This window comes from Ammospiza nelsoni, chromosome 27 (assembly GCF_027579445.1).
Source record: "Ammospiza nelsoni isolate bAmmNel1 chromosome 27, bAmmNel1.pri, whole genome shotgun sequence".
NCBI lineage: Eukaryota > Metazoa > Chordata > Aves > Passeriformes > Passerellidae > Ammospiza > Ammospiza nelsoni.
This window is the reverse complement of record NC_080659.1, coordinates 590,094-609,842: the sequence shown is the minus strand read 5'-3', so window position 1 is coordinate 609,842 and position 19,749 is coordinate 590,094. Positions and strand designations below refer to the sequence as shown.

Genomic DNA, 19,749 nt, shown 5'->3' with positions numbered 1-19,749 from the left:
CAACAGAAGGCGAATATGGGGAGATGAAAGGAGGGCTAGGGAGAGGGACAGGCGGGGAAGCCTCACTGAGCCCGGCCTGCACCCTGAGTCCGGCCCAGTGCCTCGCCCTGCCTGGGATGCTGCGCTCGGCGGAGCTTGGCTCGCTCCGCAGACACTCGGCTATAGTCGGCTCTTCGGCGCACCTCGGCTCCCTTCAGCCAAACTCGGAGCCGCTCTCTGTGCATTCAGCGCGGCTCAGCTCAGCTCCCTGAGGGCGGGCAAGTGGCGCCGCCTCCCGTTAAACTCACCCGGCTCAGGGCTCTCCTGCTGCCGTGTCCCGCGGGTGGCCCGCCCATGGCACAGACCCGACCGGGAGCGCGGGTGGGACAGGAGCTCACTAGGTTGTGTCCACACTCGCGCTAATTAATGCGCACGAGAGCAGGCGGCATGGTGCGGCTGAGCTCGGCTCGGTTCAGGCAGCCTCGGAAGCCTGGCCTAGGTTCGCTTGAGGCCGTCAGGTTCGATTGGTCTCGCCTTGGTTTGGCTGAGCTCGTTCGATTCGGCCGAAGGCAGCATCATTCGGTTGCGTTTTTATTAATATCTTTCCATATTGATTGTATATTTTTATATTTAGTTTTATACTTCTATAATACTTCTTTTATTCCAAATAAAAACCCCATCTCTAACCAAATAAATAAAAAAACCCCTTCTTTTAAAGGATATTGAAATTTTTTTTATTTATACTTTGTATAATTATACATTCATAGTTTAATTTATTGTTTCTTTAGATGTATTACATTAATAATGATGTATAATATATATAAAATTTTAATATATTTAAATTATTATTTAAATTATGTATAATATTTATTGCTGCAACTAATTTTTTCTTAATTTTTAAATTTTATATTTCTCTGTATGTATTTATTATATATTTCTGAACTTAGATTTCTACTTTTATATTATTTGTATTTATAATTTTTACAATCAAAACCCTGCCTTTTGACACATTAAAAAAACCCGCTTTATTTAACTATTTAAAAAATATTTTTTTATTTATAATTTTTATATTCATATTTATAATTTGTTCTAAATTACATTAGAACACACCTGCTCCAGCGCCCCAGTAGAGCTCCCTCTCCTGGGGACCTTGGGGTGCCCCAATGGCATCAGAGCCCTGAGTCTCCACCCCTTTCTCCTCTATTTAGAAACGACACTGGAACTTTTTTCTGGAAACAAAGACATTACCTAAATCCTCTCCCCGTGTCCTAGACAGATGGATATTCAGTTATTAGTTGGCTGGGCAGCAGTTTCTTAAATAGAAGGATAAACAAGATGTGAACATTTTAGCTACAAGCAAATAGGCAAATCTGAACAAGGTACTGGTGGGCGACCAGTGAAGTGATTTTGAAGCAATTTTTTAAACAATACAATACTGATACCACAAAAATAAAGCAAAAAGCTAACTACTGGCTAAGAAAAAATTAACTTTTGACAGCAACAACATTCCAACCACACAGGCTTTTTCCCAATGTCATATCTTATAACTACCTCTCTTGGGAATTCTCATCACGTATCCCAAAAGGAATAAATACCGCAGAGCGTCCTAAAGCAAAAAGTAGCACACATGAGCTCCTCACACTCCCGGGAGGCCTGCACAGCGTGCACTGAGTCTGCAACAAATTCTGCTCAGGGAGTGTCTGCAAACAAAGGTTCAACTGATGAACGGAGCTGATTTTAAAGGGATGTTTTCTAAGCACAGAAACACAACAAAGAACAAGCAGAAACAACTCTTTAAAAAATCTGCAAGTTTTGTTTAGCATATATGCGACTGATTTCCACCCTGTGGTTTCTCACTTGGATTCGTCTGTAGGTTCAGGAAGATGACAATGCACACTCTGCCTTCCCTGAGCCCCCCACAGCAGCTGAGCGCTGCTCCGTGTGCTCAGATCATCAGGAGCTGGATTACACGTGCCCGCATGGACTGGAACTGCTCTGCTGCAGATTCAGGAGACGATGGCAGAGAGGGGCTGGCCGAGGCGTCGTCCCAATTCCATTTCTGTGTGATGAGAAGCGGTTTGTTCCCAACAGCTGCAACAATCCCCAGCTCGCTTCCGTGGTGAGTACCGAGGGCACACAAATGGCAGCCCGAGCAAATCGTGTTCTGGGCTCTAAGTGGTTGGGACAGGGTCTGATTTTTTGTTTTGTACTTGTATGACGATTAGTACGACAGGGCCCTGATGGATGACATGGCAACACAGAATTAAAACCTCCTCGATAGGATTACATCGACTTCTAGGAAAAGACAAAAGCCTAGGACCCTTCTGAAATCTACTTTTAATCTGAAGCACGGGGATTGTCAGTATACTGCACTTTCCAGCTTTTCAAAGCAGCTTACTTCTGAAGACCTGGAAACATTGATTTCTACAGAAACAATGGGCAACCCCCAGGCTAACCTCAGCACTACTGTTTAATAGGGGACCTGCCAGCGTGCCAGTCCAGCTTAAAGCGTGCTTTATTTCAGTCTAACATCCCCACAACATTCTTCTCATATCTCCCAACCCTGACATCTTATTTTTCCCTAAGGCTTCTCATCATTAGCAATTTCCAAGTAACATGGTATTTTTACAACATTAATTTTACAAAATGTCATGCTGGACTGTGCTAGAGAGTAATCTGCAAATATAAGCTTAGCAAAGTTTGAATTGACTTGTCCAGAGAAAAAAACCTACAAGTGAACACCTACACCCGCCTACAAAGAGCTAACAAGCCCCTGGCAGCTGCCAGCATCAAAGCACAGCAGATGTTTCTAATACAGGGTAAGGATAACAATATCACCTCCTGTTCTCTCCAGCTTGTTTTCTCTCCAGTCATATTTTGTTTCTTATGATTTTTTTAGTCTCTGCATCTTCTTGGACAGCACCGAGCCCGACGACAAGGATACGAGAGTCTTTCCCTGCTGTACAGAGAGAACTGGGAAAACAGTTAAAAAAAGAACAGGGTAGTTTGAAATTCATACTTCCAATGAGAAGCAGCACCTAACAAACAGAACAAAAGTAAACAAAGCATGATACCTCCCTGGGGACAGAAGACTTACAAACTCTCCTGGATTTACAATTCTAGAGACCAACCCCTTCAGAACAGCAGCCAAGTGTCCCATGGGGTGGTGCTGCACCAAAGAACCATCTGAGAGGTTCCAGAGTGAAATGCACAATATTTTGCAAAGCTGTAAAATCTTGCAAAATAACAAAAATACAATAGATATAAACTACAGGGCAAGAGTACAAGTGTTAACTTTAAGAGCTGGAACCATCCAGGTGAGCAACTGATAAGTGGATCCTCACCAGAGTTTGAACCCTTCAGGACACAGAAAGGTTTTCCCCAGAAATTTCACACACTGAGTTTTGATAGAAGCGCACTCGCCGGATCCTCAGAAACGTCACCCATTCTCCAGGTGCGTGTAGAGAACTGCAAATAGCTCTCATGTAGTTTGAGCTACTTCTGTAAGGTCTCAGGGTGAATTTCACCAGATGCAACCAAACTGGGCAACTCCCAGTGGGACAGAAGGAACCCAGAGCTTCGGTAAGCAGAGCTCCAGCAAATACTGACGAAACAGATATAACAGGGTAAAAAATAATAAACATTCTTTTTTTTTTTACTCTTCTTTTTTTTTAATGCAGATGAACAAAGCAATTAAGGAGAATGTGAAAAACTCACCATTACTGAACATCTGTAAGTTGACCATCCTTAGCATAGAGGACTCCAAAGTTAAAATTCACCGATCCCTGGGAAATAAAACCAAATATTATATGATAAACAGTCAAACAACAGATGTAAAATTTTGTTTCCTCTAAGGACTTTCAGGTATGTACGTATCTTTGCATACATCCTACACATTGGAACATACGCTTTATACCATCTCCAAATATGTAAAAAATTACCTTTAAACTTTGATAGTATAGCATAAAATTATGAACTTAAATTGGTAATCTGTTATTATTAAGTTGGTGCTTAAAGTTATTTCTGCTGTCACATAAAAAAAAACATTAATTTTTTTTCTGTAATGAGCAATTGATTTCAAAGTCATCATAAGCCCATCAAAATACAAAGCTGTATTCACTGGATGGGTCTGTGAGCTAGGAGTAGTTAGGCTTGTACTTCCCTCTTGTTCTTCCAGAACCAATAAATCCTGTCAACAAAACCAGGATCTGTAGTCCACTCCTACTAGAGATTCTATAAGGATGATGGTTTGATTTGTGTTTAGAAGTTTTGATTTGAAATGGCCAATTCAATGGGTAAAGACAGTTTAAGTAGTATTACATTGCTATTATTATTATTACTACTGCTACTGTTATTATCATTTGCTACTGGAAGAAAAAAAAACAGTAGTATCTATACTTAATTACTTTTATTTCCAGAAAATTATAAAGAAAAAGAACCAAACCAAAAAAAGTAACTTCTGACCTTTTGTAGCTCAGGATGATAAATTTCTCTTGGGCTCTTCTCCAATTTATCAAGACTCATACCACTGAAAGGCAAATGAAACAGTGCTTTATAGAAGGGCAAGTGCACATTTCAAGGCCGAAACACCAACTGATTGCAGTGACAGCAGGTACAAAATAAATCGTTCCAAGAACCTCTGTTAAATGGAATGTTCTGTGGAACTGCAATTTCTTTCCCAAAATACTAACTTCCAACATTTCCTAAATGTATTTTGTATTATAAATTAACAGAAATTAGTGACACTCTGTGCGGAGATCAGGTTTAAATTTATTTCCTTCTAAAGCAGATTGGAAAAGGCAGGAGAAAGGTAAGGTACTGTTTTCTATCAGATGGCAAGCTGCGCACACAATCCCAGTGTTGTACAGCTTCCTTCTTCACCTTTCCAAAGCTGCCGCTCTCTCCGGCTCCTGGAGGCGAAGAAGCGGCTTCTTCGCGCAAAGACGATTGTGCCGCTCACTGTGCTCTCTGCAGGGCGGCTTCCATGAAAGGCGCCCAGGAGCGGCTCTTAGCTCCGGAGAGCATCGTACCTTCGTCTTTAGCATCTCTTCTCGTCTACAACTTAGCAAAAGCTTTTCCACTATGTCTGGCAAGGAGAAACTGTGCCGGCACATAAAATATTTCCCATCGTGCTCTAGAAGTTGCAGGGAGGTGTGCCGAGTGTTTTGCAAGAAGAGAAAAAAGTTGTCCAAAATAGCTTCCAAACAAATGTTCATGGGATTGGAAAGGGGAGGAGAGTGGGGAATTTTTGAGGAATTACCGGATTTTTGGGGGGGGAATTATGAGGAAATTTTGCGGGGTTTTTTAATGAATGTTGTGAATTTTATAAATTCTGGGTTTTGGTTTGAATTTGTTGGAATTTTTTGGGAATTTTTGGGGATTTTTTGGGGATTTTTTTGGGGAATTTTTTTAGGAATGTTTTAGGTTTTCTTTTTTTTTTTTTTGATTTTTGGGTGATATTTTGGGAGAATTTTGTGGAATTTTTTGGGAACTTTTGGGGATTTTTGGGGGGGATTTTTTTAGGAATTTTTTAGGTTTTTTTTTTTTTTATTTTTGGGTGATATTTTGGGAGAATTTTGGGGAATTTTTGGGGGAATTTTTGGAGTTTTTCCCGGATTTTTGGGGGGAATTTTGAGGAAATTTTGAGGGGTGTTTAATGAATGTTGTGAATTTGATAAATTGTGGTTTTTGGGTGTAATTTTGGCGTTTTTGGGGGCCAGGCCCTGCGGCAGGAGTTGGATTTCGACGCTTACCTGGGCCTGGCCGCTCACCTGGTGCCGCGCAGGGGCAGCCACAACCCCAACCTGGCCCAGGGGCTCAGCGCCCACCTGCACAGCGGCCACCACGCCACACAGGTAACTGGCCAGACTGCTTTGGACTGGGAGGGTGAGGAAACGGGGAAAAAACAGGGAAAACCAGTGAAAAAACGGCGAAAATCGGTAAAAAAATGGGGAAAATCGGTGAAAAAATGGGGAAAATAGGGTGGGAAGTGGGGGGGAAAGGGTTAAAAATGGGGGAAATGGGAAATGGGGTCACTGGTTTGTACTGGTTTATACTGGTTTATACTGGGAGGGACTGGGAGGGGAAAATGGGGAAAAATGGTGAAAATTGGGTGAAAAAAAGGGGAAATATTGCAAAAAACGGGGAAAGTGTGGTGGGAAACGGGGAAAACAGGGTTAAAAATGGGGAAAATGGGAAATGGGAAATGGGGTAAGTGGTTTGGACTGGGAGGGACTGGGAGTGGGAAAATGGTGAAAATTGGGTGAAAATTGGGTGAAAAAATGGGGAAATATGGCAAAAAATGGGGAAAGTGTGGTGGGAAATAGGGTTAAAATGGGGAAAATGGGAAATGGGAAATGGGGTTACTGGTTTGGACTGGGAGGGACTGGGAGGGACTGGGAGAAGGAAAAATGGGGGAAAAACGGGGGAAAATGGTGAAAATTGGGTGAAAATCGGTGGAAAAATGGGGAAAATAGGATTAAAAATGGGGGGGGAAAGGGTTAAAAATGGGGGAAATGGGAAATGGCGTTACTGGGTTGGACTGGTTTGTACTGGGAGGGACTGGGAGGGGGAAAAATGGGAAAAAACGGTGAAAAAATTGGGGAAAATAGGGTGGAAAATGGGGGGGAAAGGGTTAAAAATGGGGGAAATGGGAAATGGGGTCACTGGGTTGGACTGGGAGGGACTGGGAGAGGGAAAATGGGGAAAAATGGGAAAAAATGGTGAAAATTGGGTGAAAATTTGTGAAAAAAAATGGGAAAATATGGCAAAAATGGGGAAAGTGTGGCGGGAAACGGGGAAAACAGGGTTAAAAATGGGAAAAATTGGGGAAATGGGAAATGGGGTAACTGGTTTGTACTGGGAGGGACTGGGAGGGGGAAAATGGGGAAAAAACGGGGAAAAATGGTGAAAATTGGGTAAAAATCGGTGGAAAATGGGGAAAATGGGATTAAAAATAGGGGGAAAGGGTTAAAAATGGGGGAAATGGGAAATGGGGTTACTGGGTTGGACTGGTTTGTACTGGGAGGGACTGGGAGAGGGAAAATGGGGAAAAATGGGAAAAAATGGTGAAAATTGGGTGAAAATTGGTGAAAAATGGGGAAAATAGGGTGGAAAATGGGGGGGAAAGGGTTAAAATGGGATTTGGACTGGGTTGGACTGGTTTGTACTGGGATGAACTGGGATGAACTGGGAGTGGATTTGGGGGCTTTAAAGTGGTGAAAAATGGGCAAAAAATGGGCAATAAAGGGTGAAAAAATGGGATTTTTGGTGGTTTTTTTTCTGCTTTTACTGGTCCTTACTGGTTTATACTGGTTTGTACTGGTTTGTACTGGTTTATACTGGGATTGGGATGAACTGGGAGTGGATTTGGGACTCTAAAATGGCGAAAAATGGGCAAAAAATGGGCAAAAATGTGATTTTTGGGGTTTTTTTCCTGCTTTTACTGGTCCTTACTGGTTTGTACTGGTTTATACTGGTTTGTACTGGTCCATACTGCTTTGTACTGGTTTGTACTGGTTTGTACTGGGATTGGGATGAACTGGGAGTGCATTTGGGCCTCTAAAATGGCAAAAAATAGGCAAAAAATGGTGAAAAAATGGGATTTTTTTTTTCTGCTTTTACTGGTCCTTACTGGTCCGTGCTGGTTTATACTGGTTTGTACTGGTTTTTACTGGTCCGTACTGGTTTGTACTGGGATTGGGATGAACTGGGAGTGGATTTGGGGCTCTAAAAAGGTGAAAAATTGGCACAAAATGGTGAAAAAATGGGATTTTTGGTGGTTTTTTTTCTGCTTTTACTGGTCCTTACGGGTTTGTACTGGTTTATACTGGTTCGTACTGGTTTGTACTGGTTTAAACTGGTTTAAACTGGTTTTTCTGGGCAGTTCTGGGTCCAGGTCCCGCTGGTCCCGCCCGAGGACGGCCGCGATGACGTCATCGCCAACGAGGCCCCGCCCACCGGTGGCGACGAGGAGAACACGTGGGAGTGCTGAGGGGGAACGGGGCAAAAAACGGCGAATTTGGGCAAAAAACGGGGAAATTTTGGGGAAAAATGAGAAATTTTGGGCAAAACGGGAATTTGGGGCTGGGATTCGGGGGTTTGGGGGGAAAAAAAGTGGAAATTTGGGGTAAAAATGGGAGTTTTGGGGGGAAAAAGAGTGGAAGTCGGGGAGAAATTTGGGCATTTTTGGGGAGAAAAAATGGGAAATTTTGGGGAAAAAATGAGAAATTTTGGGGAAAAATAAGAAATTTTGGGGAAAAAAAGGAAAATTTTTGGGGAAAACGGGAATTTGGGGCTGGGATTTGGGGATTTGGGGGGAAAAAAGTGGAAATTTGGGGGAAAAATAGGAGTTTTGGGGGGAAAAAAGTGGAAGTCGGGAAAAAATTTGAGGATTTTTGGGGAGAAAAAATGGGAAATTTTGGGGACAAAAAATGGGAAATTTTGGGGAAAAAATGGGAAATTTTGGGGAAAAAATTAGAAATTTTGGGCAAAACGGGAATTTGGGGCCAGGATTTGGGGATTTGGGGGGAAAGAAGTGGAAATTTGGGGGAAAATACTGGAAATCGGGGAAAAATTTGGGGATTTTTGGGGAGAAAAAGTGGGAAATTTTGGGGAAAAAATGAGAAATTTTGGGCCAAATGGGAATTTGGGGGAGGGGTTTGGGGATTTGGGGGGAAAAAAAGGGGAAATTTGGGGGGGAAATGGAAATTTTGGGGAAAAGTTGGGAGTTTTTGGGGAGAGGAAAAGGAAAATTTGGAGAAAATTTGGGAATGTAGAAGGGAAAAAACCAAAAGGGCGTTTTGGAAAAAAACTTGGGATTTTGGGGATAAAAATGGGGATTTTGAATAAAAATAGGGATTTGGGGGGAAAAAAGGGAATTTGGGGGGAAATCAGGGGATTTTGGGGTGAATTTGGGGTGAATTTTGGGGTGAATTTTGGCTGTTTTGAGGTGAATTTTGGTGTGAATTTTGGGTATTTTGGGGTGAATTGTGGGTATTTTGGGGTGAATTTTGGGGTGAATTTGAGGTGGATTTTGGGGTGAATTTTGATGAATTTGGGGTGGATTTTTGGGGTGAATTTTGGCTATTTTGGGGTGAAGTTGGGGTGAATTTTGGGGTGAATTCCGGATATTTTTGGGTGGATTTTGAGGTGAATTTTGGGGTGAATTTGGGCTGTTTTGGGGTGAATTTTGGGGTGAATTTCAGGTGGATTTTGGGGTGAATTTTGGCTATTTTGGGGTGAATTTTGGGGTGACTTTTGGCTGTTTTGGGGTGAATTTTGGGGTGAATTTGGGGTGGATTTTTGGGGTGAATTCTGGATATTTTTGGATGGATTTTGGGGTGAATTTTGGGGTGAATTTGGGCTGTTTTGGGGTGAATTTTGGGGTGAATTTCAGGTGGATTTTGGAGTGAATTTTGGTGAATTTGGGGTGGATTTTGGGGTGAATTTTGGCTATTTTGGGGTGAATTTGGGGTGTATTTTGGCTGTTTTGGGGTGAATTTTGGGGTGAATTCTGGATATTTTTGGATGGATTTTGGGGTGAATTTTGGCTGTTTTGGGGTTAATTTTGGGGTGAATTTGGGGCATTTTGGGGTGAATTTTGGGGTGAATTTGGGGTGAATTGGGGCTGTTTTGGGCCGTTCCGCACAGGTGGCACAACTTCCGCACCCTGCTCGACTACAACAAACGGGTGGCGCTGGGTAAGGGGCGGGGCTTGGCAAAAAGGGGCGGGGGCTTGGCCCAGATGGGCGGGGCTTAGCACGCACTACAACAAATGGGTGGCACTGGGTAAGGGGCGGGGCTAACAGGGAAATGGGCGGGGCCTACAGGAGTGGGGTGGGGCTTAAACCAGAATGGGTGTGGCTTCACCTAGGGGGGTTGTACTGGTCCATACTGGTTTGTACTGGTTTGTACCAATTTGTACTGGTTTGTACTGGTTTGTACTGGTTTATACTGGGATTGGGATGAACTGGGAGTAGATTTGGGGCTCTAAAATGGCTAAAAATGGGTGTAAAATGGGATTTTTTTGGGGTTTTTTTCTCCTTTTTTGGTTCGTACTGGCCCATACTGGTTTGTACTGGTCCATACTGGGATTGGGATGAACTGGGAGCGGATTTGGGGCTTTAAAATGGTGAAAAATGGGCGAAAAATTGGTGGGGAAGTGAGATTTTTTTCGGGGTTTTTTTAATCGTTATTGGTCCATACTGGTCTGTACTGGTCTGTACTGGTCCGTACTGGTCTGTACTGGTCCATACTGGTCTGTACTGGTCTGTACTGGTTGCCAGCGCTGGAGATCGGGCCGGACCTGCCGTCCCCTGAGGCCCTGGCGCGCTGGCTGGGCGAACCCGTGCGCGCGGCCTTCCTCCCCACCCGCCTCTTCCTCACCAACAAGAAAGGGTTCCCAGTGCTGGGCCGGGGCCACCAGCGCCTGCTGGGACAGCTGCTCAAGGTACTGGTTTGTACTGGTTTGTACTGGTTTGTACTGGGAGGGACCGGGAGGGCGGGAAATGGGCGAAAAGGGCAAAGAAACGGCGAAAAACGGTGAAAAAACGGGGAGAAACGGTGAGGAAATGACCCAGAAAAATGGGACGCGAAGGGTTAAAAATGGGGGAAATGTGGGGAAAAAATGGGGGAAAAATGGCAAAGAAATGAGCGAAAAAATGGGGGAAAAAATGACCAAAAAAAAGGGGGGGAAAATGACCCAAAAAAAGGGGAAAAAACGGTGAAAAAATGACCAAAAAATGGGGGGGAAAAAATGACCAAAAAAATGGGAACAAAACGGTGAAAAAATGACCAAAAAAATGGGGGGGAAAAAATGACCAAAAAAATGGGGAAAAAACGGTGAAAAAATGACCAAAAAATGGGGGGGGGGGGGGGGGGGGAATGGGAAAAAATGGGGGAAATAGGGAAAAAATGACCAAAATTGGGGGGAAAATGGTAAAAAAAAAAAGACCAAAAACGGGGGAAAAAAGGTGAAAGAAATGACCAAAAAATGGGGGGGGGGGGAAATGGTGAAAAAAATGACCAAAACCAGAGAAAAAATGGTGAAAAGAATGACCAAAAAATGGGGAAAAATGGAGAAAAAACTGTGAAAAAATGAAGAAAAAATGACCAAAAGTGGGGAAAAAACGGTGAAAAAATGACTGGAAAATGGGGGGAAAATGGTGAAAAAAAATGGGATTTTTTTGGGATTTTTTTGGGGGTTTTTTTGGGATATTTTGCTCCATACTGGTCCATACTGGTTTGTACTGGTTTATACTGGTTTTATACTGGTTTGTACTGCGATTGGGATGAACTGGGAGCGGATTTTGGGCCTTAAAATGGTGAAAAATTGCCAAAAATGGGATTTTGGGGGGACTTTTTGGGGTTTTTTCTCTTTTTTGTAACCATACTGGTTTATACTGGTCTATACTGGTTTATACTGGGATTGGGATGAGCTGGGAGCGGATTTGGGGCTTAAAATGGCGGAAAATGGGCAAAAAATGGTGAAGAAATGGGATTTTTTCGGCGTTTTTTCTGGGTTTTTTGGGGGTTTTTTCTGTTTTTTTGTAAGCATATAGTCTGTACTGGTTTGTACTGGTCTATATTGGTTTATACTGGGATTGGGATGAGCTGGGAGTGGATTTGGGGCTTTAAAATGGCAAAAAATGGGCAAAAAATGGTGAAAAACTGGGATTTTTTGGGGGATTTTTTTCGGGTTTTTTTCTGTTGTTTGTGCCCATACTGGTTTGTACTGGTCTGTACTGGTCTGTACTGGTTTGTGCTGGTTTCCCCCGCAGCTGGACGTGCAGATCGTGGTGCAGGGCAGCCCCCGGCATGGCGGGCGCCCCCTGGCCGGGTACCTGCAGTACCTGGAGCACCTGGGCCAGCACCGGCCGCCGCCCTCGGCCTACGAGCTCTACGCCAGGGGCTACGAGGATTACCTGCAGAGCCCGCTGCAGGTGAGACCAGTATGGACCAGTTCAAACCAGTTCATCCCAGTTCATCCCAGTAACCCCCCAGTGCAGCCCAGTAACTCCCCTGTAACCAAAAACCCCAAACCAGTAACTCCCAGTACTCAGGATTACCTGCAGAGCCCGCTCCAGGTGAGACCAGTATGGACCAGTTCATCCCAGTTCATCCCAGTAACCCCCCAGTTCATCCCAGTAACCCCCCAGTAACCAAAAACCCCAAACCAGTAACTCCCAGTAAGAAAAAACCCCAAACCAGTAACTCCCAGTTCAAACCAGTTCATCCCAGTAACCCCCCAGTGCAGCCCAGTAACCAAAAACCCCAAACCAGTAACTCCCAGTAAGGGAAAACCCCGAACCAGTAACTCCCAGTAACCTCAAAACCCATCCCAGTTCATCCCAGTAACCTCCCAGTTCATCCCAGTAACCCCCCAGTACAGCCCAGTAACCAAAAACCCCAAACCAGTAACTCCCAGTAAGGGAAAACCCCAAAGCAGTAACACAAACCCCAAACCAGTAACTCCCAGTCCATCCCAGTTCATCCCAGTAACTCCCCGGTGAGCCCTGACCCCAAACCAGTAACTCCCAGTTACAAAAAACCCCAAACCAGTAAGGGAAAACCTCAAACCAGTGACCCCAAAACCCATCCCAGTTCATCCCAGTCCATCCCAGTTCATCCCAGTAACCTCCCAGTCCATCCCAGTCCATCCCAGTAACCCCAAAACCCCAAACCAGTAACTCCCAGTAACTCCCAGTAACTCCCAGTAACTCCCAGTAAGCCCGAAACCCGTCCCAGTTCAAACCAGTAACCCCCCAGTAAGCCCTGACCCCAAACCAGTAACTCCCAGTAACCAAAAACCCCAAACCAGTAACTCCCAGTCCATCCCAGTTCATCCCAATCCATCCCAGTTTGATCCCAGTCCATCCCAGTTCATCCCAGTACAGCCCAGTTCATCCCAGTTTGATCCCAGTTCATCCCAGTCCATCCCAGTAACCTCCCAGTTCAAACCAGTAACCCACTGGGAACCCCTGACCCCAAACCAGTAACTCCCAGTAACCCCAAAACCCGTCCCAGTTCAAACCAGGAACTCCCAGTCCATCCCAGTTCCCTCCCAGTATATCCCAGTTTGATCCCAGTATAAACCAGTCCCCTCCCAGTACAAACCAGTATAAACCAGTCCTTCCCAGTATAAACCAGTATAAACCAGTCCCCTCCCAGTACAAACCAGTATAAACCAGTCCCTCCCAGTACATCCCAGTTTGATCCCAGTCCCCTCCCAGTACAAACCAGTATAAACCAGTATAAACAAGTATAAACCAGTCCCTCCCAGTCCCTCCAGAACTTTGGAAGAATTTTGGGATTTTTTTGAGCAATTTTGGGGGAAAGTTTTTGGGAATTTTGGGGAAAATTTGGGGGATTTTGGTGTCAATTTTTGGGGAAATTTTGGGGGGAATTTGGGGGGAAATTTGGGAAATTTTTGTGTCAATTTTTGGAGAAAATTTGGGGGGAATTTTGGGGGGGAATTTTGGGGGAAATTTGAGAAATTTTTGTGTCAATTTTTGGAGGAATTTTGGGGACAGTTTGGGAAATTTTGGTGTCGATTTTTGGGGGAATTTTGGGGAAATTTTGGGTAGAATTTTGGGTGAAATTTTGGGCTAATTTCTCCAATTTTGTGGGAGTTTTTGGGGTGAATTTTTGGGAATTTTTTGGTGAATTCTGGGTGACTTTTTGCCCATTTCTGGGGTGAATTTTGGGGTGAATTCCGCGGATTTTGGGTCTCGGCAGCCCCTGATGGACAACCTGGAGTCTCAGACCTACGAGGTCTTCGAGAAGGATCCAATAAAATACTGCCAATACCAGCAGGTACCGCCCCCTCATTTGCATCTCATTTGCATACCCATTTCCTTCCCCCTTTGCTCCGCCCTCTTTTCCCCTCATTTGCATATTCATGCGGCTAATTTGCATGGGCGCCTCCCTTCTCATTCATCGCCTTGGATCCAACTCTGCCTTAATTTGCATAAATGAATCACTGATTTATGAAAAAAATTTTGCATAAATGAATCACTGACTTATGCAAATTAACCAATGCTGAATTAATCGGCGGCGCAATAATCGATATTGCGGTAAAATAAGAAATAGAATATTTATTATTATAATATTAATAAAATAATTTGTTATTATTATTTTATATTTATATTTAATGCTTTTTTAAAATTTTTTAAAATTTTATTATTATAATTACTTGTATAAATTAGGGGGTAATTAGCATTATTTGATCGGTGTTGATTTGTGTTAATTATTGATTAGTTATAGGTTTGAATAATTAACACTGATTTGCATAATGGGTTTATTTTGCATGTATTTGTGAGTGATTTGCATAATTTAATTGGTGACTTGCATAATTTAGTCAGCTTTTTATGTGGTTTTCTTTTAATTTGCATAATTTAACAGATGACTTGCATAATTACTGCTTTAATTTGCATAAACACCATTAAATGCAAGCACGTGACAGTCCTTATTTCCATATTCATGGCCTTATTTGCATATTAGTTATTATAGTTACATACCGCAACGCGATTTGCTGTGGTATGATGTTAATTTACATTAAAGTCCCTGATTTGCCTAAAATGGTCCTAATTTGCATATCCACGCCTCTTTTAGAGTCCATTTAAGCTATATATATGTGTAATTTGCATAGAAGCACCCCTAATTTGCATAATGCAGCTGCGATTTGCATAACGCAGTTCCTCATTTGCATAGATTCATTTTTTAAATTGGCTGAATGAGGCTTTGGTGGGCGTGGCCGCTGCTCTCATTTGCATGGCCACGCCCACTGTCTGGGTTAGGGCCGGTGGGGGTGGTTTGGGTGATGCCGTGCCCCTGATTTGCATAAATTGGTGTGTCTTTGCATAAATTTGCATAAATTTACATGATTTCAGGCCATCTTGAAGTGACTGCAGGACCGAGTGCCTGAGGCGGAGGGCGAGACCAACGTGCAGTGAGTGCCCAAAAAGCCCCAAATTTACCCCAAAATTCACCCCAAAATCCCCCAAAATTCACCCCAAAATCCCCAAAATTCACCCCAAAATTCACCCTAAAATGCTCCAAAATTCACCCTAAAATGCCCCAAAATTCACCCCAAAATCCCTCAAATTCACCCCAAAATTCACCCCAAAAATCACCCCAACATTCGCCCCGAAATCACCAAAATTCACCCCAAAATCCCTCAAATTCACCCCAAAATTCACCCCAAAATTCAACCTAAAATGCCCAAAAATTCTCCCCAAACCCCCAAATTCACCCCAAAATTCACCCCAAAATCCCTCAAATTCACCCCAAAATTCACCACAAAATTCACCCCAAAATCCCTCAAATTCACCCCAAAATTCACCACAAAATTCAGCCCAAAATCCCTCAAATTCACCCCAAAATGCAACCCAAAATTCACCCCAAAATTCACCCCAAAATTCACCCCAAAAATCCACCCCAAAATCCCCCAAATTCAGTGGTTCCCATTTTTGGGGTGAATTTTCCATTTTTGGGGTGAATTTTCCCATTTTTGAGGTTTGGGTTTTGGGGGTGCTGGAGCCAATTTTGGGGTGAATTTTGGGTGAATTTTGGGTCATTTTTGGGTATTTTTGGGTTGGATTTTGGTCAATACCTGCATTGGATTTTGGGGTGAATTTTGAAGGGTTTGGGTATTTTTCGGGGGGATTTTGGGGTGAATTTTGAAGGGTTTGGGTATTTTTCGGGGGGATTTTGGGGTGAATTTTGCTGATTTTGGGGTGGATTTTGGGGTGGATTTTGAAGATTTTTGGGAATTTTTGGGGTGGATTTTGGGGTGAATTTAGAAGATTTTGGGGGGTGGATTTTGGGATGGATTTTGAGGAATTTTGGGGTTTTTTTGCTGGGATTTTTTGGGGGGTTTTTTGCGTCCCTGACCCGATTTTGGGGTGAATTTTGAAGATTTTTGGTGGGATTTTGGAGGCTTTTGGGTGAATTTTGGGGTGAATTTGGTGGTGTTGGGGTGAATTTTGATGGTTTTGGAAATTTTTGTGTGGATTTTGGGGTGGATTTTGAAGATTTTTGGGGTGGATTTTGGGGTGGATTTTGAAGATTTTTGGGGTGGATTTTGGGGTGAATTTTGAAGATTTTTGGGGTGGATTTTGGGGTGGATTTTGAAGATTTTTGGGAAATTTTGGGGGGATTTTGGGGTGGATTTTGATGAACTTTGGGGTTTTTTTTGCTGGGATTTTTTTGGGGGGTTTTTTGCATTCCTGACCCGATTTTGGGGTGAATTTTGCCAATTTTGATCAATTTGGGTTGAATTTCAGGGGATTTCTTGGGGTGAATTTTTGGGGGTTTTTTCTGCTTGGATTTTTTGGGGGTTTTTGGGTGAATTTTGGGGTGAAATTGGTGGTTTTGGGGTGAATTTTGATGGTTTTGGGTATTTTGGGGGGATTTTGGGGTGAACTTTGCTGATTTTGGGGTGGATTTTGGGGTGGATTTTGGGGTGGATTTTGAAGATTTTTGGGGTGGATTTTGGGGTGAATTTTGGGGTGAATTTTGAAGATTTTTGGGGTGGATTTGGGGGTGGATTTTGATGAATTTTGGGGTGTTTTTTGCTGGGATTTTTTCGGGGGTTTTTTTTGGGTCCCCGCCCCGCTTTTGGGGTGAATTTTCCCGATTTTGGGTGTTTTTGCCCCGTTCCCGCAGGGTGGTGATGGTGCTGGGCGCCGGGCGGGGCCCGCTGGTGTCGGCCGTGCTGAGGGCGGCGCGGCAGGCGGGGACCCGCGTGCGGCTCTACGCCGTCGAGAAGAACCCCAACGCCGTCGTCACGTGAGTATTGATCGGTAATCAATAACCAATAACTGATCAATAATCAATAACTGATCGATAATCGATAACTGATCAATAACTGATCAGTACTGATCAATGCCCCGCGTGCGGCTCTATGCTGTGGAGAAGAACCCCAACGCTGTCATCACACGAGTATTGATCACTCCTAACCGATCGATAATCAATAACCAATCGATAATCAATAATCAATAACTGATCAATAACTGGTCAGTATTGATCAATACCCCGTGTGCGGCTCTATGCCATGGAGAAGAACCCCAACGCCATCGTCACGCGAGTATTGATCACCGATAACCGATCAGTAATCAATAACCGATAACTGATCAATAGTCAATAACTGATCGATAATCAATAACTGATCAATAACTGATCACTACTGATCAATACCCCGGGTGACTTATTGATCACCGATAACCGATTGATAATCAATAACTGATAATCAATCAATAATCAATAACTGATTGATAATCGATAACTGATCAATAACCGATCAGTACTGATCAATGCCCCGGGTGACGTATTGATCACTGATAACCAATCGATAATCAGTAACCGATAATCGATCAATAACCGCTGATCCTTGCCGTCAGTGATTATTAACGGTTGTTAATGACGATTAAGGAGCTAATGAGCGCTAATTAGCGCTAATGAGGCCGGAGAGGCGGGACGGGGGGGGTTATTGATCACTGGCGTTTGATCGCTCCAATGTCAGAATTGATTATTGATTGATTGATTGATTGGCGGGTTATTGATTAATTAATTAATGCTAATTGAGGGCAGTGAGGGCTATCAATTAACTAATTAAGGCTAATGAGGGGTTTTAATGAAGCAATTAAGGCTCATTAGGAGTGGAGAAGGGTCTCGGGGGTGGGATGGGGGTTATTGATCACCGATATTTTATTGATGCCTTATTAGAATTAGTTCAGATTGATTGGGGGTTATTAACGATTATTAATGAGCTAATGAATTTTAATCGAGGCTAAGGAGTGGTATTAATGAAATATTAATGCTAATTGGGAGGGGAAAAGTGCCCTGGGGGGTTTGGGGAGGGTTATTGATCACCAATATTTTATTGATATGTTATCAGAATAAACGATTGATTGATGAGAGACTTATTAAAGGCTAATAATGAACTAATTAATGTTAATAACTGTAATTCAGGCTATTAATGAACCAATTAAGGCTAATTAAGAGTGGGGAAAGTGGCCTGGTTGGGGGGTTTGGGGAGGGTTATTGATCACCGATATCCCAATGATCCCCTATGAGAATTCCATGGGGATTGACTGCGGGGTCATTAACAATTATTAACGAGCTAATTGATGTTAATTGAGGCTAATGAGTGCCACTAATGAGTTATTAATGCTAATTAAGAGTGGGAAAGTGGCCTGGTTGGGGGGGTTTGGGGAGGGTTATTGATCACCGATATCCCAATGATCCCCTATGGGAATTCCATGGGGATTGATTGCCGGGTCATTAACTATTATTAACGAGCTAATTGCTGTTGATTGCCGCTAATTAGGCTGTTGAACTGCCAGTGGGAGGAGTGGAGCTTTTCTATTAGTTGGCAAGCTGTGCACACAATCCCAGTGTTGTACAGCTTCCTTCTTCACCTTTCTGATGCTGCCGCTCTCTCCAGCTCGCAGAGGGGAAGAAGCGGCTTCTTGGCGAAAGGACGATTGTACCGGTCACAGTGCTCGCCTTAGCAAGGCTTCTGCAGAAAGACGCCCGGGAGCGGCACTTAGCTACGGAGAGCATCGTACCTTCGTCTTTAGCGTCTCTTGTCATCTACATCTCAGCAAAAGGCTTTTACACTATGTCTGGCACGGAGACACCATGCAGCACAGAAAACATCTCCCATCATGTTCTAGAAGTTAAAGGGATGTCTGCCGAGTGTTTTGCAGGAAGAGCTAGAAAGTTGTCGAAAACGGCTTCCAATCAAATATTCACATGAACGGGAAAAGCAGGAGAACAAAAAGGTACTGTTTTCTATCAGTTGGCAAGCTGCGCACACAATCCCAGTGTTGTGCAGCTTCCTTCTTCACCTTTCCGAAGCTGCTGCACTCTCTGGCTCCCGGAGGCGAAGACGCGCCTTCTTTGCACCAAGGCGATGGTGCCGCTCACTGTGCTCTCCTTAGCGCGGCTTCTGCCAAAAGACGCCCGGGAGCGGCTCTTACCTCCGAAGAGCATCGTAACTTCGTCTTTAGCATCTTTTGTGGTCTACATCCTAACAGAAAGCTTTTCCACTATGTCTGGTGAGGAAAAACTGCGCCAGCACAGAAAACATCTCCAATCTTGTTCTAGAATTTGCAGCGAAGTCTGCCAAGTGTTTGGCAAGAAGAAAAGAGAGGTTGTCCAAAACAGCTTCCAATCGAATGTTCATGTGATTGGAAAAGTCAGGAGAGTGCAAAGGTACTGTTTTCTATCAGTTGGCAAGCTGCGCACACAATCCCAGTGTTGTACAGCTTCCTTCTTCACCTTTCCGAAGGTGCCGCTCCCTCCGGCTCCCGGAGGCGAAGAAGCGGCTTCTTCACGCAAAGACGATTTTGCCGGTCACACTGCTCTCCTTAGCGCGGCTTCTGCCGAAAGACGCCCGGGAGCGGCTCTTAAATGTGGAGAGCATCGTACCTTCGTCTTTAGCGTCTTTTGTAGTCTACTACTTAGCAGAAAGCTTTTCCACTATGTCTGGCTAGGAAAAACTGTGCCAGCACAGAAAACATCACCCATCAAGTTCTAGACATTGCACGGAGGTCTGCCAAGTGTTTGACAAGAAGAAAAGAAAAGTTGTCCAAAACAGCTTCCAATCGAATGTTCATGTGATTGGAAAAGTCAGGAGAGTGCAAAAGTACTGTTTTCTATCAGTTGGCAAGCTGTGCACACAATCCCAGTGTTGTACAGCTTCCTTCTTCACCTTTCCGATGCTGCCGCTCTCTCCGGCTCCCGGAGCCGAAGAAGCGGCTT

The 19,749-nt window shown here is 43.7% G+C and overlaps 1 pseudogene; it reads left to right on the top strand.

Annotated features, from left to right (window-relative positions):
- Positions 1 to 426: 426 nt before the first annotated feature.
- Positions 427 to 18,702, top strand: LOC132084729 (protein arginine N-methyltransferase 5-like; annotated as a pseudogene).
- The last annotated feature ends 1,047 nt before the right edge of the window (positions 18,703 to 19,749 follow it).